The 25036-nt window shown below is 43.6% G+C and overlaps 1 protein-coding gene across 1 annotated transcript in view; it reads left to right on the plus strand.

Annotated features, from left to right (window-relative positions):
- Positions 1 to 11054: 11054 nt before the first annotated feature.
- EPHX1 (epoxide hydrolase 1) overlaps positions 11055 to 25036 on the plus strand; it is a 106286-nt gene continuing 92304 nt past the window's right edge. Inside the window, exon 1 of the mRNA XM_077485838.1 lies at positions 11055 to 11243. The gene's annotated coding sequence lies outside the window, so the exon portion shown is untranslated. The remainder of the gene's footprint in view (positions 11244 to 25036) is intronic.

The raw sequence follows: 25036 nt of genomic DNA on the forward strand, positions 1-25036 counted from the left end.
TATGTTTATGGGACATATACAATACCGTGCCAAATTATTACTTAATAACCCCTTTTTCCATCGTCAGTCCTTTTATTTATATACTTATATACACTTAGAATTACTTATAATATAATGATACTCTGGTGAAACCGCTATGAGTTTACTTATCTAACTTTACATAATTACTAAATGATTGCTATTGGGTATTGATTGCAGGCGCAGGTTCCTCCGTCCCTCCAGGGGCGTGAACAGTGTGGCTCCTTGTAAGTCCCTCAGGGTGGGCTTTCTTCCTTCCTGGGTAGACGGGGGTGAACATCAGAGACCTCTCGGATTCCTTAAGCGGCTCTTAGAATCCTGGGTGATAGGAATACCCATTCCACTTTTGAGCGGTAAATATACCATCATTGGTTCACCCAATGTTATCTACATTGACATGTTTTTTAACTCTGAATTCATGTATATTCTTCCAGATCCACCTGTCCCCCTGAAGAGACCATATGTTGGTCGAAACGCGTCGGTGCTCAACTACTATATAATACTATAACAATGTGTAACTATACATGTTTGTTTTTATTGGATTGTGGAATATGTAATATGTATTCTCTCAACCAGATTATATACTGTACTGTATTGAACTATACTATGACATTGGACATTTTTTGAATAAATCAATTTCTTCATATACAACCATGACAAAGATATTTGACTTTGCTATTCCGCTGCCAAAAAGCCCCATCGGGGAAATCCTTTCTTTTTTTTGTACAATTTGTATTTAGGGGTGTGCAGCGCTTTCCACTTTCCCTCTAGGTGTCTTCTCTTTTCTGTTTTTGGTATACCAAAGGTTATGTAATTCTGTTGAGCCAGTTTTTTTGTATTGTATTCTTGAATTACATCAATGATTGCAACTGGTCAGTCTCAGCTTCTTTGCCTTGACTGCATATCACTGTGCCACATTTAGAAGTCTTTTTTCTTTGCACTCCAACTTGCAGGTGAAGAAAACTGCAAGGCCTTGCATCTTTGAACTCTGCTAATTTCATCTCCATTTAAAGAGACATACCACTAGTCACTATATTACTTCATCTCTCATTAGGATTAAAGGTATAATAGGCCGGGCCTTTGGTTCCCCTTTAAGCAGTGGTATTGTATTCAGCAACCAATAGCCCTTTCTAAATCCATCCATTTATTGTCTGCTTTCTGTATGCCTTGATATTATATTTCTGTCAATGCCAATTGTCATTTAATTGCTTTGGGGGACTTTTTCAACATAGTCTTGGCTGTTTATCCAGGATTTGGCTGACTAATACCCTGTTACATAACTCTCCTCTTGAGTAAGTAAAACCAGAGAGAGCTAACCAATATACGTTGTGTCAGTGTGTAATTTAAAGGTGTACATAACATGTCTGAGCCTAGAGTGTCAGGAGGGCTGTAAAGTTCACAGGGTCAACGTGGCACAGATATACATGCAATTATAAGCAACGCCCAAGGGGGCAGTGCTACATCAGGAATTTACAGAGCTCATGACATGAGTGCGTAGATGTCACACTGACAGTGGAGTGCCGCTGGTTACACAGGAAAAGCTGCAATTTCTGAGTTTTCAGTTTAACAGCTTGGTCCTACACTGTGTAGGACACAGCTGGGTGATGCAGAGGCAGGAGAGGCTCCAATATCAGTTATGCCCCTCCGCAGCATGGCACCCAAGACTGATGCCTCTTTGGCCTCTACAATGTAACATATTTGGTAAGGAAATACTGTACTTTCTTATTGGGTGTTTCCCTTAGTGGAACATTCTCATAAATTGTGCACATGTGAATGGTAAGGGGTGCAAAGGAACTCTCCACCAGTCCTTGGAGCAGATCGGTTTGTCTGATGAAAAATTCAGGTAGGTTTACACTGGTTTTATTCTCTCAACCCACCAACCTTGCTTCCTAATTATTTAAAGCAGCCAAAAAGTTTGAGTTCAGGTCCACATTAGTGAGTGGTGAGGTAAAGCCCCATACACACTATCAGATTGTCTGCTGATTTTTTTCCTTCAGGTTTACCAAAACCATGTAGTACAAGGGCCTGCCTGATTGCATACACATTGAAACCCCTAAGGTTTGACCTCATATCATATGGTTTTGGTAAATCTGATGGAAAAAATCAGCAGACAATCTGATAGTGTGTATGGGGCTTAAGAAACACAATCCCAGCAGAGTTATGTGTAATATTTAATGGCATTGGTGTGCACGGAGTTAAAAGTCAAATTTCTCTGGTTGGAAAGTCATAAAGTAGGATTACTGCTAGCCCCTCTGTTCTAATAAGGTATACTATGCAGTGTAAATGTTTTCTCTCAATGATGTCAGCTGGGAGGTCACGTGATCGGGGGATCAGCAGCCATGATTACCATGGGCAGTTCACCTAGAGCAGTGGTTCTCATCTCCTATCCTCAGGACCCACTAACAGGCCAGGTTTGCAAGATAACTGAAATACATCACAGGTGATATAATTTGCTGCTCAGTGATTGCAGTATTCTAGTCTGCATCTCCTCGAGGCAATACCTAAAATCTGGCCTGTTAGTGGGTACTGAAGACAGGAGTTTAGAACAACTGACCTAAAGGAACATAGGAACATGCAGGATCAACCAGGTATTTTACAGCATCGAAAGGGTCAGATTAAACACCACAAGCACTGTGCTGTTTAACCTGCATTAAAGGAACAGGATCTGTTTTTTCTTTTCGGGTTACAAACTCTTTAAGATACTGGGGCCCAAACCTCTAGTTTACCCAAGGGCCCTTCACAGACAATTGTGTGTTTGCTTCTGAATAAAGATGCTCAAAAGGATTCGATGTAATGTTCCAAATTGGGTGCCATATCATTTTGGAGACCAAAATCAAAGTTCAGAGGCATTAGTAGTGGGGCAGTTGAGTGCAGACCCTCTTTTTGTAGGTCGTGCGTGCGCTGACATTTTTTTTTTTATCTCAATGACTGAGTCACTTTAATATATGTAATTGAAGATCACAGTGAGCAGCATCCAGCCCTGTGCAGTACTCAGCACACCATATGAGGGATGGACATTATGCCTGGGCTTTATCTCCTGGAATGTTAGATAATAGGAAATCTGTACAGAATGTTGCCATCTCTGGCAGATTCTCAGGTATTTTCCCATTCTATCTTGTGCCAGATGTATCAGTTATCCAGGATGACATGTCCGCCCCAGAACACGGCGTTCCAGCACTGCAACATTTTGTGTACAATTAAAGAGATTTTATTTTACCCTTTAAAATAAAGAGATTTTACACTCTTAACTCCCATTCAATAAAGAGGACATTCATTGCAGGATCCCTAGGGCTTGCTTCAAAAATAAAAGGTTTATGTAATCATTTTTATTGTTCTGGTGTGTTGACAGCCTATTCAGAATCAACAGGCTGCCTGTTACGTAGTAACCCACATTACCATGAGTACGGTAATGCAAACAATACAGTGGACAAATCGAAGGGGTTTCTACAATATATGTGATCCCCAACAATGAACTTCTTTTATTTGCTCAATTTTGATCTGGTAAATATACAATTAAAAGAGTTTTGTTTTATCTGTGCATAAGACAAGGCAAGAAAATACCACTTGATCCTACCAGAAATCCAGCGATGCCCTGAACATTGTTATCGCAAAGGCCCCTTTCACACTGGCTGCCCAATCAGGTCCACTGTCAGTTTTTCAGGCAGACCCTCCAGTCTCTTCCATGGAGTGGCGGATGTCAGCAGACATATGTTCGCTGCCATCTGATCTGATCCTGTCCGCCAAAAACAGCCCGTGTGAAAGGGAGCAAACAGTTTTAGTAGCTTTGCACAGATCTTGACTACTTTCTGGGTGGTCCCACACATGCTCAGTAACTTAAATAAGGGTGATGTTGTGATCTTCGTACACAGCAACATCAGGATATAGCACCTACATGTGGGACCATCCCAGATTTGCTGAGAGAGTTGGCGTCTATGTGTTAGGGCTAGTTTACACTTGCTTCAAAACATGGCTTCCAACAGGCTTTGTTAAAGCTCTCTGAACGGCAGTCAAAGCTCCTGTCACTAAATAAAATGGTTAGCTTACAGTCCAGTTTACACCTGCTTTTGCTTGGTGCTTCGATGAGGCTTCGATGAGGCTTTGATGGGGCTTTGGCGAGGCTTCGGTGGGGCTTCAATGAGTCTTTGTGGGGCTTCGATGAGGCTTTGGTGGGGCTTCAAGCAAGCATAGCCATAGACTTCTATGGAGGCTTTGAAGATGCTTTGAAGCACCACTGAACCTACATGGGGTATCATTTATGAAGCAAAGGCGAGGCAAAGAAAAGCAAAAGCAGGTGTAAATAGGAGTGTAAGCTAACCAGTTTATTTAGTGACAGGAGCTTTGACTAGCATTCAGAAAGCTTTAACTCCTTCAGATCCGCGCTATAGCCGAATGACGGCTACAAAGCGGATCCACTTTGCCCGGAGGACTTCAATAGACGTCCTCCCCTTTGCACGCTCCCCGCCCGCCCCATGCTGTGATCACTGTCAGTGAGACTTGGGTGATCACAGATCAGAGTAAGGGGCTGATCCCGGCCCCTTACCACGTGATCAGCTGTCAGCCAATGACAGCTTATCATGTGATGTAAACAGAAGATCGGTAATCCTTTTTTTTTCTCAGTGTAAGGAGAAAAAAAAACCACCACCGATTTCAGTGTAAGGGAAATCGGTCCCAAAGAGGAAGAGGCGAAGCCGCCTCATCTGTGCCCACCAATAACGCTTTCCAGTGTCACCTGCCAGTGCCCACACAGTGCCAGCAATCAGTGCCACCTATCAATGGCCACCAGTGGTGCCAATCGGTGCCACCTAGCAGTGCTGCCTATCAGTGCCCATCGTTGCCACCCATAAATGCCAGCTATCAGTGTCCTTCAGTGCCACCCAGTGGCACCTTTCAGTACCCACCAATGCCACCTATCAGTTCCCACCAGTGCCACCTCATCTGTGCCCATCAGTGCCGCCTTATCAGTGCCCATCAATGCAGCCTCATCAGCGTACATCAATGAAGGAGAAAAATTACCTGTTTGCAAAATTTATTAACAAAATATAAAACGGTTTTGTATTTGTTTTTAAACATTTTCGGTATTTTTAATTGTTTTTAACAAAAAATAAAAAACCCAGAGGTGATCAAATGGCACCAAAAGAAAGATCTATTTGTGGGGAAAAAAATATAAAAATTTAATTTGGGTACAGTGTTGTATGGCCGCGCAATTGTCGTTCAAAGAGTGACAGCGCTAAAAGCTGAAAATTGGTCTGGGCAGGAGGGGGGTTTATGTGCCCAGTAAGCAAGTGGTTAAAAAAGATTGTCCGAAGCCTTGTTGAAGTCGAAGCAAGTGTCAATGAGCCCTTAATGTAATTTCAAAAGCCAGTTTCAATATTTTTAATTCTGCAGCTTTCATTAACCACTTTAGCTCCGGAAGTTTTTATCAGGCCATTTTTTGCTATTTAGCACTGAGCTACCTTAACTGGTAATTGTGTGGTCATGCAACACTGTACCCAAATAGACTTATATCATTGTTTTCACGCAAATAGAGCTTTCTTTTGGTGGTATTTGTTCAACATTAAGATTTGTTTGCGCTATAAACGAAAAAAGACAGAACATTTTGAAAAAAACTTTGTTATGAAATATATCCAATAAAAAAAAAATCGCATTTCTTAAATTTAGTCCAACATCTATTCTGCTACATGTCTTTGGTAAAAAAAAAAAAAAAAAAAAAAAAAATCACAATAACTGTATATTAATTGGTTTGTGTTAAAGTTAGTGTTTACAAATGATATACAGTGTATATACTGGAATTATTATTTTTTTCATACTAGTAATGATCAGTGACTTATAGTGGGACTGCGGCGGGAAACTGTGGCGGCTGGGGAAGTTTTAGGATGGGGGGCACCAGACCTCGCCCTTCTTTTTGACCCCTCCCACTTCTCATAACCCTCACCCCTTATACAATCCACCCTCTCTATCCCCTCTATTCCACTTGCTTCCACCCATAGTTTCAAGAGTATACAGCTCAGCATCACAGGACAGAGTATACAGCTCAGCATCACAGGACAAAGTATACAGCTCCAGCATCACAGGACAGGAGTATACAGCCCCAGCATCACAGGACAGGTGTATACAGCCCCAGCATCACAGGGCAGGTGTATACAGCCCCAGCATCACAGGACAGGAGTATACAGCCTCAGCATCACAGGACGGAGTATACAGCCCCAGCTTCACAGGACACAGTATACAGCCCCAGCATCACAGGACAGAGTATACAGCCACAGCATCACAGGACAGGTCTATACAGCCCCAGCATCACAGTACAGGTGTATACAGCCCAAGCATCACAGGACAGGATTATATAGGTCAGCATCACAGGATAGGGTATATAGGTCAGCATCACAGATATGGTATATAGGTCAGCATCACAGATATGTTATATAGATGAGCACAGGATCACAGATATGGTATATAAGACTGACAGCACTGCCCACCCCCCGCCCGCTCACAGTGCTCACAGTGAAGGAGTGACATAGCCACCCATGGACAGGAAGTGTGTTATTTGCACTCCAAGGACTAGTAAGCTGTATAATATATTACATCTATAGATTTGAATTTAGATACACTTTACGAAATGAATAAACAGTATTTTCTAAAATACAAGATGGGATTTGTTTATGATACACAGTGCTTTTACAAACAGTAAAAGCACTGTGAGGGTTTACATACTTTTGAGTGCCGCCTTTAAGTAAACTGCCCTCTATTAGTAACTTTTCTTTTCTTTTGGATGGAATAGAGAATGGTTATATCCCATGTCAGTTTTGTTTTTGCCATCTGTGTTCCCTTGGTGAGATTTCCCTTTACCTAGGGCATGTTCACAACAGCAGTGTTGCCCAGCATCGTCCCAACACAAGAACAAGGCAATTTGTCTTATATTATGAGGCTTCAGTCCACACCAATTTGCAGACCTGCAGTACAGGCCTCCTTCTCCCTCACCAATATAGACCCCCTCTCCAGTACAGACCTCCTTTCTAGTACAGACCCCGCCCCTCTTGCGCAGATCCCCTCCCTCCCCACCAATAAAGACCTCCCTTCAGTACAAACCCTTACCCCCCTCAAGCTTACTGGTGGAATGGATAGATGCAGTGGCAGCTTGCCATGAGCTGTAGATTGATTTACATATGAATGAGTAAGTAAGTCTCATTCATATGCAAATGACATGGTCGGCTCATTCTTACATTGGTTTATTCATGTGTAAATCCTGTGGTGATTTGCATATAAATAAGCTGTGGGCACAGAGGGGCAGAGCCTTTGCAAGACTAATGAGAGGTTTTATCACAATCTGTTACAATGCGCTGCAACACGCTGCAGCACATGCACTCACTGGCCACTTTATTAGGTACACCTACTCAAATGCTTGGTAACACAAATTGCTAATCAGCCAATCAAATGGCAGCAACTCCGTGCATTTAGGCATCTAGGTGTGGTGAAGACGATTTGCTGAAGTTCAAACCGAGCATCAGCATGGGGAAGAAAGGGGATTTAAAGCGGAGGTCCACCCTAAAGTGGACCTTCCGCTCATTGGAATCCTCCCCCCCTCCGGTGCCACAATTGGCACCTTTCAGGGGGGAGGGGGGTGCAGGTACCTGTACAGTACAGGTATCTGCACCCACTTCCGGGATGGCTCTCTGCGGAAAGGGGCGTAGATTACGCCCCTTTCCGAAAGTCCCCCGCTGCCTGCTGGGAAACACAAAGATCCCAGAGGCAGCGGGTCCATCCTTATTGCGCAGTAGGGAACTGGGAAATGAAGCCGAAAGGCTCCACTTCCTGATTCCCATACCCAAGATGGCGGCGGCAGCACCCGAGAGACGATCGAGAGATCGGCTTCGGGTGCCGACATCGCGGGCGCGCTGGACAGGTAAGTGTCACTATTTTAAAAGTCAGCAGCTGCAGTATTTGTAGCTGCTGGCTTTTTAAAAAAAAAAATGCGGACTCCCGGCGGACTCCGGCTTTAAGTGATTTTGAATGTGAGATAGTTGTTGGTGCCAGACAGGATGGTCTGAGTATTTCAAAAACTGCTGATCTACTGGGATTTTCACATGCAACCATTTCTAGGGTTTACAGAGAATGGTCTGAAAAAGAGAAAATATCCAGTCAGTGGCAGTTGTGTAGACAAAAAGGCCTTGTTGATGTCAGAGGAGAATTGGCAGATTGGTTCAAGAAGCTAGAAAGGCAACAGTAACCCAAATAACCACTTGTTACAACCAAGGTATACAGAATACCATCTCTGAACATGAAACGCATGGAACCTTGAAGCAGATGGGCTACAGCAGCAGACGTCCACACCGGGGGGCACTCCTGTAAGCTAGATACAGCAAGCTAAGGCTACAAGTCACATAGGCTCACCAAAAGAACGTTGCCTGGTCTGATAAGTCTCGATTTAAGCTGCGACTGTCAGATAGTAGGGTCAGAATTTGACTTAAACAACATGAAAGCATGGATCCATCCTGCCTTTATCAATGGTTCAGGTTGGTGGTGGTGTAATGGTGTGGGGGATATTTTCTTGGCACACTTTGGGTCCCTTAGTACCAATTGAGCATTGTTTAAATGCCACGGCCTACCTGAGTATTGTTGCTGATCATGTCCATCCCTTTATGGCTACAGTGTTCCCATCTTCTGATGGCTACTTCCAGCAGGATAATGCACCATGTCACAAAGATCAAATCATCTCATCACTGGTTTCTTGAACATGACAATGAGGTCACTGTACTCCAATGGCCTCCACAGTCACCAGATCTCAACCCAATAGAGCACCTTTGGGCATACCTCCCAACTTTTTGAGATTGGAATGAGGGACACCTATCAGCAAAAGTATTCAGGCATAGGACACACCCCTTGTCACGCCCCCTTAACCACTTGCTTACTGGGCACTTAAACCCCCCTCCTGCCCAGACCAATTTTCAGCTTTCAGCGTTGACACACTTTGAATGACAATTGCGTGATCATACAACACAGTACTCAAATTACATTTTTGTAATTTTTTTCCCACAAATATAGCTTTCTTTTGGTGGTATTTAATCACTGCTGGGATTTTTATTTTTTGCTAAACTAACAAAAGAATATGAAAAAAAAAAATCATGTTTCATAGTTTGTTATAAAATTTTGCAAACAGATAATTTTTCTCCTTCGTTGATATGCGCTGATGAGGCGGCACCAATGGGCGCAGTTAAGGCGGTACTGATGGGCACACATAAGGCAGCACTGATGGCTACTGATGGGTGGCATGGATGGGCACTGATAGGTGGCACTGATGGGTGGCATTGATCAGTGCTGCACATCAGTACCACATTTGTTGAGTCACTAATAGGTGGCACTGTGGGCACATATGGGTGTCGCTGGTGGGCATTGGTAGGTGGCACTGTCGCCTACTGCTAGGTGTCACTGGCAGGGGGCACAGGTGGGCACTAAGGATCTGCAGCAGCTAGCAGCGATTGGGACATTAGTCCCACTCATGGCCGCCGGGGATTGGCTTTTTTTTTCTCTTCACGCTGTCAGTGTGAAGAGAAAAAATTGCTGATTACTGGCTCTGTTTACATCACATTATCAGCTGTCATTGGCTGACAGCTGATTACGTGGTAAGGGGTCGGGATCGACCCCTTACTCCGATCTGTGATTCAGGGAGTCTCATAAACTCGCTGATCACACAGCGAGCCATGCAAGCCCTGCAGGGGTCGCGCAGGCCGCTCGGGCACGGGACGATGTCAATAGATTTCGTCCCGGCAAAGCAGGTCCGCACTGTAGCCGTCATTCGGCTATAGCGTGGATCTGTAGTGGTTAAAGGAGAATTGTACAAAAAAACAAGATTGGTTAAACCCACAAGTGCTTTTTTTTTTAACACTAATATTCATCTATATTGTTTTTTGGAATTTACAAATGCAGCAATTTAGAAATCAGTTGAAAGGTTTAGGACTGGAAAACACTTTTTGATAAATAAAAAGTGCATTTTATTATAAACTCTAAGGGCCGGTTCACACAGCGGGCGATGCGAGGCGACGCGAGGCGACACGACTCGCCTCGCCTCGCTCCCGCAAGTCGCCCCCGTTCTGTACAATGGAACCGTTCTGAGAGGAGCGACTCGAGTCGCTCCGACTCAGAAAAAAGGTTCCTGTACTACTTCTGGGCGACTTCGGGGGCGACTTGCATTGACTTCTATACAAAAGTCCTCTGCAAGTCGCCGCCGAGGCCGCCGCAGGTCGCGGCGAGGCAAGTTGGAGACGCCTCGCCGCGCCTGCAGTGTGAACCGGCCCTTAAGATGAGACCAAAATGAGGGAGAGATGAGGAGGAATGAGTAACAGAGTGACATTGCTCCAAATCAGGGACAGTTGGGAGCTATGCCTTTGGGATGTGGTGGAATGGGAGATTCACATCATGGATGTGCAGCAACTGCTTGATGCTATCATGTCAATATGGACCAAAATCTCTGAGGAACGTTTCCAACACCTTGTTGAATCTACGCCAGAAAGAATTAAGGCAAAAGGGGGTCCAACCTGGACGCGGTCCTAATAAAATATACCTAATAAAGCGGTCAGTGAGTGTAAAAGTTATCATTTCTTTACATTCCAGGATCCAGTGCACGTTCACATCCCACACCAGCACATACGTGTCCATCTAAGATCATATATTTGGGCATAAAAGTGACAGATTGGAGGTAATCAGATGTAAACGGGGGCATGTTTTTTCACATCGGGCTGCCCGAAGACCTAACATGAGCTTTTTAGGCTTCGAAGACGTAAAACTGAAAAGGACATGAATGTGACAAAAGTGACATCTGTACCGTTCTGCTCCAATCAGAAGGAACACGGCCCATGTGAAAGGTCAGAGGCCACCAGAGGTCAGCCAGTTGTGACATAAAGATGGTCAGTGTGAGTGGTATGGAGGCAGATCTGGGGGCAATGTCTCCCATACAGAACACACAGCACTGTACATGATCACAGAAGAGGGAGGACGCTCATACATAGACCCAACCCTAATCTGTCTGCAAACTTTGTACACAGCCAGAGGCCAGGGCTTCAATGGAAGTCCCATCATGCCCTTCTTTCCTGCTGTTTATCAGTGTAGGGGGAGGGGAGCATAGATTGCAGGGGCAGTGAAGCTGCAGGACAGGTGAGACTTCTGTAGGAGCTGCTGAGGACCATCCAGCCTGGGAGAGAGAGAACAGCATCCAGCGGAGCACAGGGGACAGACAGGTGACCACCTCCTACATCTTTTACTCTAATACATTCAAGTCTATTGCACTTTGCAAATCTTCTGGCCTGAAGTTCTTTGCTGGAACTTGCCAAAAGAACCCAAATCTGCAAAAAAACAACAAATATGAAAATAAAAAAAACTAGCCCACACTGTCATCTATTTACAATTGACATTTAGGGCTCATTCACACCACACAGTGCATGTTAGTGTATGTGCTGTGAACACGTGTGCTGCAATCTGTCATTAGAATGCATGGCTGAGCCTACTCCTTTTTTTTTTTTGTTCCTTTGTTTATTTAAAGCTTTGTGCAAATCTATGGGCTGCAATGCTTTACAACATTTTGGATTGCGTTGTGCAAAAATGCAGCAGGTCTTGTTTTTTTTTTTTTTTTTATTTCAACTGATCTGCAGCCACAGGACATAAGACAAATTGGACAACATTGCCCGATGCTGCTGGTGTGAATAAACACTATAATACATGCATGCGCATGCGTGATAAGGAGGGGGTGTCATTTCACTGCAAAAATAGCAATTAGTTGTATTTCATTGAAGGGAAATTCTCAGGTTGCATTCAAACCTTTGCAATTATATGTTTGTCATGCAACAGCATAGGGCATCCCATGCCCTTGAATGGGCTGCCCTGCGCATGACAGATGCGCCAAAGCAGCTCATGTACCCTTTTTTTTTGGCAGTGAGCCGAGTGCGTTTTACAAAATACGCGCCTGCCACCCACATTTGGGGTGCTATCAGGGCAGCGCAGGTGCGACTCGCAATTTGCTGGGTTTTTTTGCGGGCACTTCCAGGAACACATGCAAAACACGTGTTTCGGCGCGCGTTCCCGGAACACCAAAGTGTGAATGGGGCCTCAATTTTGCCCATTGGGCTGGTTAGTTGAAATTTGATTACAATTGTTTGGTGATACAAAAAAAAAAACTGCTCTTTTTTTTTTTTATGGGTGTGTTATTTAAGTTGTATTAAGGGTAGTTTTTCTCATCATATTGTTTGTATTAATGTTTTTTATTTTTTAGTTGTGTAGTTGTTTGTTATTTGTGTACTGTCACTTTGTAGGGCTACACTCCCACTAACCTGCGCAGTAAAACGTGTCAGCTCTAGCAAGGAGCGATGTGCTATGTTTTTCAAGTTTCAACTTTATTTGAAGTTTTACCTAGTGACGCTTAACCACTTCACCTCTGGAAGATTTACCCCCCCCCCCCCCTTCCTGACCAGGCCATATTTTGCGATACGGCACTGCGTCATTTTAACTGACAATTTCGCTGTCTTGCGACGCTGTACCGAAATAACATTTATGTCCTTTTTCCCCCACAAATAGCTTTCTTTTGGTGGTATTTAATCACCTCTGATTTTTTATTTATTTTTTGCAATATAAACAAAAAATGACTGACAATTTTGAAAAAAAATATATATATATATATTTTTACTTTCTGCTCTAAAACATATTGAATAATGAAAAAAAAATTAAAAAAGAAAAATTTCTTTATCAATCTAGGCCAATGTGTAGTCTGCTACATATTTTTGGTAAAAAAAAATCTCAATAAGCATGTATTGATTGGTCTGCACAAAAGTTATATCATCTACAAACTATGGGATAGATTTATGGAATTTTGTGGGATTTTTTGCTTTTATTACTAGTAATAGCGGCGATCAGCAACAGCGAGACTGCGATATTGCAGCCTACAAATCAGACGCCCAACTGACACTTTTTTTGGGGACCAGTGATAAAAATATGCACTCTCACTGTACTAATGACACTGGCAGAGACGGGGTTAACATCAGGGGCAATCAAAGGATTAAATGTGTGCCTAGCTGGTGATTCAGTGTAGTAGGGGAGGTGCTTTTACTAGTGGAAGGCATGGATGCTTCACAGGAACACATGATCCATGCAACCCCCCCGCAGGAGACAGATGGGAATGCAGCGATCGCCCCAAGAAAAAAAATAAAATGTATTAACTACAGTAAACATAAAATATCCAAATTGGGGCTTGACCTAGATTAGTTTCAGGGTCAAGGTTAGGGGTCAAATGATGAGGTTTAGTATGTTTTAGTTTAGCTAAAACATGTACACTATTGTTTCTTGGCCCTACTTTGGGTACAAACAACAAATAACGTTAGGAGTAGGAATATTGGGTTATTTTTTTGGTAGTGGGTCAAAGTAACAGGCAAAAATATAAAACTATAGTAAAAAAAAAATATATATATATTTTTAAACTATCTTGGTACATGATTAAAAAAAAAATAATAATCAGGAGATATCCATTACCATTTATGAAATGAAAGTAATTTTAGCCTGAAAAAAATCAAGGTATATTTCACCTTAAAGGGGTTGTAAAGGTGTGTTGTTTTTTTTTTTTTTTTTTTATTAACAAGCATGTCATACTTGCCCCAACCCTCCTCTTCTGGGGTCCTCCATTGGGGCTCCTGGCTCCTCCTCTTATCGAGTGCCCCCACAGAGACCCGCATTCCCTGGGGGCACCCATGCGGGTGTGTTACTGAGTCCTGGTGCTGCATCCATTGACACAGACAGCAGGACTCGGCCTCACATCACTTGATTGACAGCAGCAGGATCCAATGGCTCCTGCTGCTATCAGTCTATCCAATGAGGACCCAAGACAGCGACTGGAGTTGCTGTGCTCATCCCTGGAAAGATCAGGCTCAGGTAAGAAAAAGGGGGGCTCTAGGGGGCAGCTGCACTACAGAAATGTTTTCACCTTAATGTACAGAATACATTAAAGGTGAAAAACCTTGAGGGTTCACAACCACTTTAACACTGAAATGTGATGATATGTACAGTTTTGCCAATACATGCCAAAGTTGCAAAACTGCGCTCAGATGTTAAGATTTGTTCTACCTGCAGCCATTAAAGCGGAGCTCCACCCAAAAGGGGAAGTTCCACTTTAAGGCCTCCTCACCCACTCCTCTTCCCCCAAATTACACTTTTTTTGGGGGAGTGGGTACCTGGTTTTGATAGGTACCCGCTGCCACTTCCGCCCAGATCACCTAGGTGATCTGACTAGAAGGCTGTGGGACCATTCACAAGGCACAGCGCGACTTGCACAGCCACAAGAGTGTGTGTTTATTACAAGTCAGTAGCTACAGTTTTTGTAGCTGCTGACTTTTAATAAACACAAAAATGACTGGAGCTCCTCTAAAAGGAGTTAAAGTATCTTTCCTGACAGACTCCAGGGCAGCCTACGTATGGGTTAATCCCGCCTCCCATACCTCATGGGACCCCACTTCCATAAATCTTTGCTCCTAATCAGAGACCGTGTTCCTTTTTTGTCCTCCTCCTTATGGGCCAAAGAGGTAGTTCTTACCTGAAGGAGTCGTGAATCCGGTTCTGGTTCCTGTTTTCGGTTCGCACATGATGACAAGTTTTCTGGTGTCTGGAGTCCAGCGTACCAGCTATTAGCAGGGTGGACATGGGGATGAAGTGCGATGCCATGAAGAGCTTACTATCCAGCCACTGGCTGGCAAGCGGCAGTATGGCCATTCGTCCCAGCTACTAGCGGGAGGCCTTTTTCCCCTTATTGATCCCCGGTGATGTGCCTCTGAATGGGAGCCAGGTCGGATGGTCGGTGTGCTGACGGTAATGTATGGCAGCCTGTGTCTGTTTGTTTGTTTGTTTTCGTGCCGGTTTTTTGTGTAGGATGGTGGCTGGAGCACATATGCGTTCACCGCTCTTCCCCTATACTGTGCAGCCGCATAGTCTCAATTGAGATCGAGGCTTGGTTTGTGCCTGTGCAGTACGAACGGGGTGGCCACGATCGTGCGTGGAAACTACGCTGGCAGGCGCTGGACGGCGTGATGATGTCATCCGGCGGCAGTTTTAAAAACCTGTCAGATTCAGATGGGTTTGCTGCTTCATCTAGCAAAAACACTGCCTGCTGTTTGAGAGATTCGGAGATAAGAGGCTTAAATGCCTTTTAATCCTTGCTGTTTTGTCTTTATATTCTGACAGTATTGGCTATTGTTACATTAAATTGTATGGTTCATTCATTCATTTTGTTTTGCTGTTTGTTAGTGTTACAGCCTGTCTGAATCTATTGCCATGGATGTTTCTTCGCCCCCCTGTGGTCAGCCCTCGCACCACAGGTAGGATGGAATTTTGTTGTTCCTTTCTGCCTGTTTGTTGGGGTTGGTTTAAGTGTAGAGGATAAAATTAGAATTGTTTTCCTTTTCATTTATTTTAACCCTTCTGTACCGGATCTTTGTTCGTCAGCACGCGAAGATAATGTTCAATCTGGGTCACGACGTGACCATTCGAGATCAAGTTCTGGACATCCTAAGTCCTCTTCCAGACACCGCTCTGACAGGTCAAGGTCTGGGTCTCGGCACTATTCCCACCCCCATTCTGGTTACTCGGAAGGAAGATCCTGTTTTGGATGTAGAGCGAAAGTGGCAGAAGATAAATCGCTGTGCGGTTTTTGTTTTTCTCGAGCTGCTAAAGAAAGGGATGCTAAAGACCAGCAAGTGGAGGCCTTGGTCAAGAAGGTTATTCAAGAATCTTTGAATAAATCTGATTCCACTCCCACAGCCATTCCTCCCTCTGTTTCAACTTCAGTGGTTGAGGTGGAAGACCTTGAAGTTCCGGGTCCCTCCCGTGACAGTTTTTCTTTCAGTGGATCTTCCGTCAGTGAAATGGAAGTGGATGACTCTAGTGCGGGATTTGATTTTTCCCTGGTTCCTCATCTGGTCAGAGCAGTAAAAGATGCACTGAGGTGGGAGGAGCCGGTATAGGCTCCCTCTAAACAGATGAAATATTTTAAGCATCTTAAAAAAGAGCGCTCAAATTTTCCCTTTTTTGGGTGAACTGGGTGAAATTATCTCGGATGAATGGAGTAAGGTCGAGAGAAAGCATTCTCTTATCTCCAAGGTGGCAAGAATGTACCCATTCAAAGGCGAAGAAATCAAGCATCTGGAGTCTGCTCCTCTCATTGATGCAGCCTCAATGAGGTTGGTGAGACACCGTTTCCTTCAAAGATGGTCTTGAGAGGAAAATCAATACGGATTTGAAACGTATCTATATTACGGCAGGGATGGCCTGTAAGCCAGCTTTGGCCTTGACGGCATTATCCATAGCAGTGGAGTGTTGGATGGATGATGTGGGTGTGACCTTGGGAAGTATTTCTGAAGAAGCGCTCAAGAATTCTCCTGTACATGAGATGAAGATGGCATCAGCATTTCTGGGCGAGGCCTCCCTGGATATTATTCGCCTGGTAGCACGTGTCATGCTGTCTTCCGTTACAGCTAAACGGGCCTTATGGCTACGCCCTTGGGTGGCGGATCCTGCCTCTAAACAGGCTTGGTGTAAGATTCCCTTTGAGGGCGCTTCTCTCTTTGGGAATAAACTTGACTCAGCTATCACACGTGCTACTGGGGGGAAGTCTGGGTTCTTACCCCAGGATTGCCATCTTTTAGGTCAGAAGAGAATTCAATCTAGACAAGATCCAGAGCGTGCTAGGGATGCACGTCACTACAGGCCAGGTCGTGAATTTAGGAAGAATTGGAGGAGAAACCAGCCTTCTGGTCAGAAGCCTTCAAAATCAACATCTTCTGGGGGATGAGAAGCTGCAAAATCTTTTTGATATAGAGCCTGTCCAGGTGGAGCAAGTAGGGGCTCGTCGACTTACTACGTTTCTGCCACTTCTGGGCAGCCTCGATTCCAGATTATTGGGTGATCAAAACAGTTTCTCTAGGACATGCCTGGGTATTCAGCAGTCCACCCACACATCGTTTTGTTCCCACAAGTCTTCCACATTCAGAAGAAAAGAGAGAGGTTCTTCTGACTTACACAGACTCCCTTATTGCTCAAGGTGCCGCCATCCCGGTTCCAACCGAGGAAAAATTTCAAGGGATCTACTAACCTTTTTATGTTTTTTTTAAAAAGAATGGTTTTTGGAGGCCGGTCATCGACTTGACTTATCTGAATTCCTTTATAAAAAAGGAAAAATTCAAGATGGAAACGTTATTGACTATACGACAGACAATGCAACCAGGCAATTGGTTGGTTTCGATAGATCTGAAAGACGCGTACTTTCACGTACCAGTTGCGAAGGACTTTCAAAAATTTCTCAGATTTGCAGTAGACCAAAGACCTCTCCAGTTCATATGTCACCCGTTCGGGCTTACAACGTCGCCACGGGTGTTTTCAAAGCTCTTACTGGCGGTGGTCGCCTTGATCAGAGTCAGAGGTTGCATCATTATCTGGACAATTTACTTCTGCTGTCTCAGGACAAAGAGCAATTGCTGTCGCACCGGGATCAAGTCATCTCTTTACTGATAAAGTTCGGCTGGCTGTTAAACAGGGAGAAGAGTCATCTGGAGCCAACACAGTCTCTAGTATTTCTTGGGCACAGTTCGACACTGTGAAGAGCACTATTTCGCTTTCTCTGGAGAAGATCCCGGTAGTCCGGGACCGAATTCACCTGGCAATGTCAGCTCCCCTACTCTGGGTTTCCCAGTGCCTCAGGATAATAGGTACCATGGTGGCCACAGCCCCTATGGTGAAGTGGGCGCAATGGAGGATGCAGCCCTTTCAGAAAGGCTTCCTTCAACAGTGGATTCCTGAGTTGCAAGATAATCTGATTCGGATAACTCCTTCAATGCGGGAGAGTCTCCCCTGGTGGTTGCAATGGAGGAATCTTCTCAACTGCCATTCGATAGCTCCAGTCTCCTGGATAACAGTGACGACAGATGCCAGCAACAAGGGCTGGGGCGCTCTCTGTCTGTCGGAGGTAGCCCAAGGCAGGTGGGATTTTCCACCTCAGGGGGTGGTTTCGAATGTGTTGGAGCTTGGAGCTGCCTTCCAGGCCCTTCAGGCTTTTCTCCACCTGACACCAGGAGCCTCAGTCCTCATGAGATTAGACAATACGAAGGCAGTGTCGTATATCAAAAGACAGGTGGGCACTCGCAGTCTCTCCCTTCTGAAAGAGGTGAGTCCAATCATGTCCTGGGCTCAGGCAAACTTGGCAGACCTGACGGCCGTGTATCTTCCTGGGGTTCAAAATGTTCAGGCGGACTTCCTTTCAAGAACAGCCCTGGACAACGAGTGGTCTCTCCATGTGGAAGTTTTCGACTGGATCCTGTCACTGGGAATGATACCGGAGGTGGATCTGTTTGCATCTCCCTGCAATGCCAAAATGAGGAAGTATTATACGAGGTATCGTTGTCCCCAAGCCATTGGAGTGGACGCCTTTCCTCCAGTGCTGATCATTCTTCGATTTCTCACGAGGCTCAAACAGGAGGTGGCCGAAATAGTGGCAATCATTCCATATTGGCCCAACAGGCCATGGTTCCCTCTTCTGTTACAACTGAGTTACCGGAACCCAGTTCCGCTTCCTTCCAGACCAGATCTTCTGCTACAGGGAACATCACTTCATCTGTGCCCATCTCATCTCCATCTGATGGCCTGGTGGTTGAGAGGGAGAGGCTGGAAGCGTTAGGATGCCCAAGTTCAGCGATTGCTACCTTGTTAAATGTCAGGAGACAGGGTACAAACAAAGTTTACCAGAGAATCTGGTCTAGATTTATGGACTATGTCTCTTCTTCTGGTGGTTCCTGTATCAATCCAAATATATAAAAGATGTTTTGGGATTCCTCCAGTCAGGTTTGGATCTGCCATTGTCTGTGAGCTCTCTGCGGGTCCAGGTTTCCACAATCTCTGCCTTTACTGGTGTTTCTTGGGCAAGACATCCTCTTACCAGACAATTCTTTAACCACTTCCCACCCGGCCAATGCACATATACGGCCGTGTGGGAGCCGTCCTTCAGAAGGAGCCGGATCGCGCACGCGCGTGCCCACGCAGCGGCGCGATCCCGATGTGCTCGTGTCATCCGGACACGGCGCATCTCAGATCGGCAGGAGGGCTCTGTGATTGGCCCTCCTGATCACATGACGGCCATGTCCAATCACGGCCGTCATGTGATGTAAACAAACAGCCGGTTGCTAGGCAATCGGCTCCTCCTCTCCTCACACAGAAGTCATTGCTGAGGAGAGGAGAGCAGATCGCTGCAGCCGGCTGATGATCAGTGAGTATGAGCTGTTTTTTACAGCTTTTTACTCACTGATCACCAGTCTAGTGTAAACACACAACGCAACACACAGTATAAACACAGTCCCCACATATGTCCCCAAAACATACATGTCCCCAAATAATAAAAACGCATGTCCCTAATAATAAAAACATGTCAATCACATGTCCCAATGATTATCTGCACACATATGTACGTGATCACCTGCACACATATGTACATGATCATTTGCGTACATATGTCCGTGATCACACAAACCAATTATTATACACTTATCTGAATTTTTTTTTTTACCAAAAACATGTAGCAGAATACATTTTGGCTTAAATTTATGACAAAATTTGATTTTATTGGATTTCTTTTAAAATAGAAAAAAGAAAATATTGTTTTTTTTTCCAAATTTCCGCTTTTTCTGCGCTTATATCGCAAAACAATAAAAAACTGAGTCGTGAATAAATACCACCAAAATAAAGCTCTATTTGTGTGAACAAAATGATAAAAATTTAATTTGGGTACAGTGTAGCATGACCGCGCAAATGTCACTGAAAGCGCTAGAGCGATGAAAGCTGAAAATTGGGCTGGGAAGGAAGGGGGCGAAAGTGCCCTGTATCGAAGTGGTTAAAGGAGCTTCAAGACTTAGGCCTCAGAGAAAACCAAGATTCTCCAAATGGGATCTTCCCCTTGTCCTAGATTTCTTCTCAGGAGAAGCTTTTCAACGAATGGATGAATTATCTATGAAAGACATTTCTCTTAAAACAGCTTTTTTAGTGGCCATAACATCGGCTAAGAGAGTTTCGGAAATCAGTGCTTTGGGTTCTAAGGAACCTTTTCTTACCTTCTTCCCTGATCAGGTAATTCTGATTCCGATGTTAGGATCATATCCTAAGGCAGTGTTTCTCCAGTTCTCAAGGCGCACCAACAGGTCATGTTTTCAGGTTTTCCATTATTTTTCACAGGTGATTTGATCAGTTTCACTGCCTTAGCAATTTCCACAGCCGTGGGAAATCCTGAAAACATGACCTGTTGGGGTGCCTTGAGGACTGGAGTTGAGAAACACTGTCCTAAGGTAACATCGGTATTTCATGAGAATCAGGAAATTGTTCTCCCAACTTTTCAGTCAGTTGATTCTTCAGTTGTCCATCCTCTGGATGTCGGAGAAGTCTTGAAGTATTACTTGGAAGCTACAGCACCCTTCAGAAAGTCGGATTATCTGTTTGTTTACTTTTATGGAAAAAACAGAAGATTGTGTGCTTTCTCTAGAACCATTGCATGCTGAATTGTCCAGGCTATTCAAAGGGCATATAAGGCTAAGGGGCTGGCTCCTCCGGAAGCCGTGACTGCTCATTCTACCAGGGGTGTGTCGACGTCATGGGCAGCATCCCGACACGTATCAGCGGAAGTGATCTGCAAGGCAGCTTCATGGTCATCGATAAACACTTTCATGAGGCACTTTTTGTGTTAAGCCGGCTGCTCTTTCTTCTGTTAACTTCAGTTTAAATGTTCTATCTGTTTAAACGGTGCCAATTAAACCTTTTTTTGTTGAAACAGCAATTCTTGCCCACCTGGGTGTGTATGGCTAGTTATTTCCCATACGTAGGCTGCCATGGAGTCTGTCAGGAAAACTGAAAATTTATATCAGATACTTACTGTAATTTTCCTTTCCTGATGGACTCCATGGCAGCAGGAGTTCCCTCCCGTTTGCTGGACTAGGCTAAGTTATGGAACACAGTCTCTGATTAGGAGCAAAGATTTATGGGAGTGGGGTCCTATGAGGTATGAGAGGCGGGATTGACCCATACGTATGCTGCCATGGAGTCCATCAGGAAAGGAAAATTACGGTAAATATTTGATATAAATTTTCAGTTTTCTTTTTAACATTGCTGTATTGTGCTTAGTTCATGTTGCAGGGTCTGGCCCATGTCACTTTAGTGATTCTGTTTGTAGTGACAATATATTTGATTGAAAGCGTATGTCAGAGCAAAAAAAAGCTAAAAAAAAAAAAACAATACGCAGTAGATCTCTGCAATGGGTGTGCATCCGTTGCAGAAATCTAGTGCATATGTTTTTTGTTTTTTTTTAAAGATTCCCTGTGTTTTGTCCTTTTAAAGACAGTGCGAGCACTTAAAGTGAGACTAAACCCAGGACCCTGCATTCACTATATCTGGTCTCCCACAGTACACAGAACATGGAAATGCAATAGATTTAGTAGATATAAACTGCTAAATACCTTTTCTCATCAGCAGTATATAGCATTCTTGTGGTGTTTGGTTAAAGCTTGTAGGAGCAGTTTTCATTCTGCACTGACTGTCTTATGAGGATGGAGGACCCCTGACCATCTGTCTGGACAGTGCTGATTGGCCTTGTGCTGATCACATGCACTCTCACAAGAAAAAAACAACTCTCTATCATTACACACCAAACTGAGCATGTGCAGCTTGTCTCCTAGCTCTGTGCTTTCAGGAGCTATATTGGGGACAGTGGAAGAATGGAAGGAGACGGGATCAAACAGTCTTTTTACACAATGTAGAGGATATACTCCTTAGGTTACCCAGAGAGTATAACAAGCATACTTTACTGCATATACAGACTGATTTTACTGTTGTGGGGTTAGTAACACTTTAGAGTGGAATGCCATTTAAATGTGAAAGTTCAGCTTATCCTCTTCCTCCTGCCCCCCCCCCCCCCCCCAATATTAGTGTATTATTATTTATTTATTTTTTGAAGCAGGTACCTTTTTCTGACAGTACCCACTCCTACTTCCAGACTTCTTGCCTAGGCATGTCCCGGGGGGGGGCTGCAGGACCAGTATGACAGCGTACTGCATCTCACACATGAAATACTATAGCTGCTCTTTAATAAACAGTCACTAGTCCAGGGATCCAGCTCTGTCTTCATCCAGGCTGGTTCAGTGCCAGTCTTCGGACCTCCGATGCCACCAACTTGACTGCGAGAAGCCAGCTGTGACTTTCTGATGTTTCACAGCTGGCTTCCCACAGTCAAGAGTGTGGTGCTGGGTACTCGAAGACCAGTGAAGAACCAGCCTGGGTGAAGATAGCGCTGGATCCCTGGGCTGATGATTGTCAAAATTAATGGGCCAAAATCACACCGCACAGGAATCCACAGCGTGTTCCTGTGCGATTCCCAGTAACTGCAGTTCCTCTATTCCTTTTGTGCTGAAGTCCTTTTGTTGGCTGATAACACACAGCTTTTTCCATAGACAAAGCACTGTCTGCCCTGCCCTTGTGTTTGTGCCAAACTACTCAACCTCTCCCACTCTCAGATCTCCTAAACATAACAACTAAGTTATTCTGCTCTGGAATTTTGCTTTTCAGGCACAAAGCCCTAAAAACAGGTACCATCCGCAGCATATTTCAGCCTCTCATTGATTTTGTCAGGTTGCTGGCTGCAGAGATATATGCTGCATCTATGCCTCCCAGGATGCAGGCCTAAGCACTAATGTGCATGAGGCCCAGGCTAAAGTCCAACTGAACTTTAATTTTAAATCGCATAAATACATTCCATGTGCAGCCAAACAAAAGTGTTTTAATATTCATTTACTTTAGAAAGCAGCCACAGCATGAACAGAAAAGTCTGTCTTCTGCCAGCATGCTGCAGAGAAGTACCCTTGCTGTCTGTATGCAAGCAGTGGTCTCTCTGTGAAGGTTCAAAGCTAAAGCTCCACAATCTGCAGAAAGCATTAGACTCACGATTGCAGTTTGACCATAACGTCACTGAACTCCCTGGAAGAAGTCCTTGTAGTGACGAAACCAGTTGGGCTGAGGTGTCGTTTCCTGTCATCACGTTTGGATGAGAGCACACGGATGTTACTGTGCCCATTATACACACGCTGTTTTTTATCTGTTGGCATGTAAGTGCATTACTTCTAATAAAAAGCCACATTGTTAAGATTTTACATTAGTATGGCGTTTTATCTCTTGCTGGGGAATGGCATTTGGTGCGTCCACTTGGAATAAGAGGATTTATGATTTCCGTACTGGCTGCCTGTAATAATTCCCCCCCCCACCCCCCCCATCTACCATATGCTGACTAACAAATGGTGATGGAGCATTTGAGATACACAAGCTTTCTTTGACCCCCCCACGTAATAGGCAGTCAATGCTCTGGTTACGGTAAGAGCACATCCTTGAATTGGTGGTGGTTTATCACAAGGTGGAGGATTTTGTTGGTGACTCAAGACAACGATCACGACACCTGTTCAAATATTTTATGTCACGTTGGTGACTTATGGACTCACTTTTTTCTTTTTGTTACACTAATTATTTGTATTAGGCGCCAAATAAATTATGCTCCACGTGGTATATATTGTCGCATCCACTGAAGTGAGAACAATAATTCACATCATTTATTTATTTTATGTTTGGGCTTCTATTTACTTGGCAGTAAGTTTTATGCTACATTGCTCATGTCTGCACCAAAAATTACTTTATTGTATTTTTTATTTTATATTTACTGAAAATTTGCTAAATATTTGTGCTTGATAAACCATTGCACTAATATAATGCAACAAAATTATGTTTACCATCATTTTATTCTTCAGGTTCTCTGCTTTGATAAAATATACTGTTTTGACGTTTTAACTAATCTTCAGGCCCAACGTGATTTTTTTATTGTGTGCAAAAAAAAAAGGTGTGCAATAAAAAAATAAAAAATAAATATATATATAATCTCTATCTCTGTACTAGCGGACTTCAAACCTTCCTTTTTTTTGGACAGGAAGTTAATAGAGAGGCAGACCTCCATCTCGCTCTGCACCTCACCTGAAAATTCAGTTCAAAGTCTTGCTGCTGTTATCTCTGCAACTAGTCTCATAACCTTTGCCTTTTTTATAGATTTTACATTTTTACCACTCACATGATCATGATCCAGTTTAAATTTTTTTTTTCAAAATGTAGAAAATTAATTCAATTTTTTTGTTTTATGGGGAACTATATTTATTTTTGCTCAGTTATTTCAATTGATACATTTTAACTATTTTTTTTCTTTTTTATACAATCTTGGTTTTAATAAAAAATTAATATTTTAGATGGGGGACAACATGATTTAGGATTTCCACTCTGTCTCCAATTGAAGCCTTTAACAGAGTTGTATGGAAGGACAGGGGGGAAAAGGAAGGAAACTGCAGCTTGAGCTATTCGGCAACACAAACAGGGTTTTTTTTCAGCAAAGCAGATATGGATAGCCTAGAAAACATTTGAAAAGGAGCCTGAAACTCTACTTGATTTTGCTGCCAGCTTAATTTCACTGAAGTGGAAGCTCTCAATTTAATTTTTTTTTTTTTAATTTTACATTTGACATTTCACTATCTGTCTTTTTCTCCAAAAAACATATATTGAAGCAGATTATAGTTTTTTTGTAAAAAGACAGGTACAGGTACAGGTTTGCAAATACCTTTTCTAACCCTCAAGTTGTTTAAACCAATGCACACTTAAAAACCACTAGAAAACCTTAATTTTTTTTAAATCTCCCAGTTTTTGAAAATGCTCAAACTTTTTAATCCCCAATATTAACCTGGCTAGAAAAATAGAAAAGAAAAGACTTTTAGGGCCGCCTCACAGTATGTGGTTCATTTAAAAAAAATTAACTGCATAAGGGTCTTTTCACATGAGCTTTCCTGATCACAAGCCAACCTGAACGGACCTTGCAGTCTCTTCTATGGAGCGGCGGATGTCTGTGGACACATATCCGCTGACTCCTGTCGCCAACCGATCCAAACCTGCCTGCACA

This window comes from Lithobates pipiens, unplaced genomic scaffold (assembly GCF_037356315.1).
Source record: "Lithobates pipiens isolate NorthernLeopardFrog02 unplaced genomic scaffold, aLitPip1_a1.2 Scaffold_18, whole genome shotgun sequence".
Lineage (NCBI taxonomy): Eukaryota > Metazoa > Chordata > Amphibia > Anura > Ranidae > Lithobates > Lithobates pipiens.